The sequence below is a fragment of the Anastrepha obliqua genome, chromosome 1 (assembly GCF_027943255.1).
Source record: "Anastrepha obliqua isolate idAnaObli1 chromosome 1, idAnaObli1_1.0, whole genome shotgun sequence".
NCBI classification, from domain to species: Eukaryota; Metazoa; Arthropoda; class Insecta; order Diptera; family Tephritidae; genus Anastrepha; species Anastrepha obliqua.
In genome coordinates, this window is record NC_072892.1 from 142,780,470 (window position 1) to 142,784,087 (window position 3,618).

Here is a 3,618-nt window from a genome sequence, read left to right on the forward strand (position 1 = left end):
AAAAAAAAAACCCAAAAAAACACTCAAATACATACATGAATGCAATTAGTGTAATTACGCTTGCTGCGATGTGTTGTTGTTGCCTTATTGCTGTTTTGATGACGATATTTGTACAGACATACATTCAAATGCATGGATTTGTTGTAATCAGATTTCTTAGAGAGAACAGCACTAACATTTGGCAGTAGCCAATACAAGATGGTTTCGTTTGTTTTTGTAAATTTAGAAAATGGGCACTTGGAGGCGTGTAAACGATCCTGAAAGATAATAAAATTTATTGTAAATTTGAGAAATGATTTTATAGGAGTGATGAGCGATGCATTTGTGGCATCTAAAGCGATATTTTGTACGATTTATACGACCCTGTTTTGTAAAGGAAAATGCGTTTATCGACGCAGGTAAAACTTATTTGAAATTATTTGTATGTATTGCATAAATTTATGCACATACATTCGTAGATTTAAGCGAATTTAAGCTAGTGCTTTGCGATAAGTGAATCAATAAAAATAATCAATAAAACTGTTGCTTTTGAATATTAACAAAATTTTGTTTAGACTTCCAAATCTTTAACTGTGGGTATCATCGTTAGGCGGCCTCGGTAGTTCAGCGTAAGTGTACTAGCCTGCCATCCCAGAGGTTGATGGTTCGAATCCCACGTAAAGCACGGTCCGCACACTTTTTCAAATTTCCAAATGACTTTCCCTGTTTCTTAAAATCAAAAAAAAAAAAAAATCGTTCCCCAAGCCCAAAAATCTTATCCTTCCAATCCTTACTCAATGCGCATTACTTGCATTGTGGCTGCTAAAACAAGCAAAAAAAAAAAACCGAAGAAAAGGACATAGCTACACATTGCATCAGTGGCGCCAGCAAGAGAAAGCGGGCAATCGCGGTAATAGGCCAGACACACCAAATTTAGCGAAGTCCTCAACCGTCTGTGTGAACCTTCTGACAGAAAAATTTGAAACACAGATGACCCTCTAAGCAGTAAGAAGGCGTTGTGTTACTAAGCAATGACAGGTGGGAATTCCCACTATTTAGGACTGGTAGCGGCAGGCTAATCACCTACCGTGCCAGAAAGCAAAATAGATTAACTAAACCAACGCAAGACTGAGCCTTGTTAAGGCCATATGCTCTCGAGTCGAGTGAAAAAGGAAAAAAATCATCGTTTGAATAAGAATTGCAGCTTACACAACATCTATGAACATCAGTTTACAAAATTGAAAAATGAATGTGCTTCTATAACCGTCTAGGGCTTTCACGTCTAGTTTGGTAGGTGAAATGGGTGAAAACCACTCTGGCACTCCCCAAGAAGCATTAAAGCGCCGTTTTGATACCATTGCGAGACCTCCAACAGCCAGAGCCGTTGATGTAATGAAGAAGATTGATGGGATTTCAGTTGGCGCACTGCCCCAGGCTGTTGAAAAAAGGAGCACCCAGTGACCTTAGTCACCTGGCTGCCAAACTCGGACATTTACAGACAAAGTGCTCAACACTTTCCTTTGCTCAAAGGACCTCACAGCTTCTGCAATGGGGGTTAAATAATAAACCTAGCATTTCTGCGCCTGAGCCGATCGTCCATTGTCCGGTAGACACAGCTGCTACGAGTTTGCAAATTAAACGATGTGGAGTTCCCACGACTTTCTAAGTTCTCCAGATATTGTACTGGGACCACAGGGTTTTCGAAATAGCACATGAAAAAATGGAACTCCGTCTTTCTGTGCGTTCCCTTTAACAACCGTCAGGAGAATGCCGATGATCGGGTGGGAGGTCTTTGCAACCAATTCAGTCCTCTTCTTGGCAATCTCAACAGCAATTTCATTTTTCTCTATGTTCCTATGTCCTGAAACCCAGATCAAAGAAATGTTAATTGCACACCCAAGAGATTTGATCTCCTCCTTACAGGAGTTAACTAATTTGGATCTGCACAATCCGAAACCGTCAGAGCCTTGAACTGGTGATCACTGTAAAATAAAAGCCGCTAGGTAGATTTCAATAAAATTAATACTACTTTTGGAAAACATAAAAAACTCGTGCCTGATCGAAGGATTCAATTTTTTTTTTCAAAAATTTCGATTTTTTTTAAGAATTAATTGTCGGTTTTTTTCTCGAAAATCTGAGAAATATTTCCTAAGGCCGCCATATTATTAATTTATAAACAAAATAAAAAAGCTTCGATTAGGCACAAGATTATCTATTAATAAAATTAATATCATCTTGCTCGATTGATTTTAGATGAATCTCCAAGGACTTGTGATGATCACCGCAGGGGACTTCTGGAGAAACGGGCTCCACACAAACAGCGATAACTTTTCCACGACAGTCGCTTCTACGTTATCGAAACGACTCGGACTTATATCCGGCCAAGGACTGTCACTCCAGCAGCATTCCCCGTATGTAAGTATGCGACAACAACAACAATTATTAATTTTTTTTATTGAAATTTTACTAAAGTCAAGTCGAAACATGATGTATTAATGCTTTGTTTTTATTTTTGTAAAATAAAGCAATTGACTACCAAAAAAAAAAAAAAAGACATTGAAAATCATCATTTTTCGCGCCTTTGACCCAAGCAAAAATATCGATGCCAAGGAGTTAACTTATAATTACTAATCTAAATAAAATAATTGTGTTGCTATACAATAATTTAAACATCACTAAAGTTACGGATATGATTCCTTTACGATTACAACAATCCTCTGAAAAGATGTCCTCTGCAAATATGCGGCTTTTTTATTTCTTCTTGTTATTTTATTTTTTATTGTTAATAGGGATGAAAGCTTTTTAAAGTTTAGCTCTAAAATTTCTATGGAATTCCTCTATTTTTTCCGTGTCATTGGCAACACTTACCCAATGCACTAAATACCTCCCGACCTCTGCAAAGCGTCAACACCCGCTTCCACACTAACGCAAGAGCGAGCGTCAATACAACAACAAAAAAGGCAACAAGTATGAGCAGCTATGGGCAAAGTGCGACATGTGCACACTTTGAGCACCATGAAAAGCCCGTTGAGCTTTCTGCCATTTCCATTAAGTTGTCATAGGCGGCGTCGGCTAACAATGACAGCGCTCAGTTTTCAATTTGTTGTGGAGCGGTTTGGTTGTGGTTGTTCGCTAGTGAAGACGATTGAAAAAAAAAAAAAACAAAGAAATAGTTCACCCTTTCGATAGAGACATATTCAACTATGCTTTGTTTTTGTTTCTAATATGATATGTAATGGATATATGCATGTAAATATGTGTTACTACATGTAAATGTGTAAATTTGCACAAGAGCTTGACGAGTTTGAGACTTTTGTGTTTATCTGTGGTGCGTTAATTATTGGACTTTTATAAATGATAAAATATTGAAATAAAAAAATAGAAAAAAAAAACTATTTTGCGAATAATTAAATGCGTAGCTGTAGTGTTTGTGTTGTTGTGCATTTATGATGGCTCTGCAGATTATTCTGCGTGCTCGCCAGATTTTCTTTTGATTGAATTTGTAAAATTCTGCGACGCACTTACATACCAAATTAGGTAGAAGGGAGATTAGCAGGAAGTGTGAAGCTGCTTAGTCAGGCCTCAGCTATCGCCTTACAAAATTTCATTTCTTGTTGTCTGTCCCGTATCGATCAGACA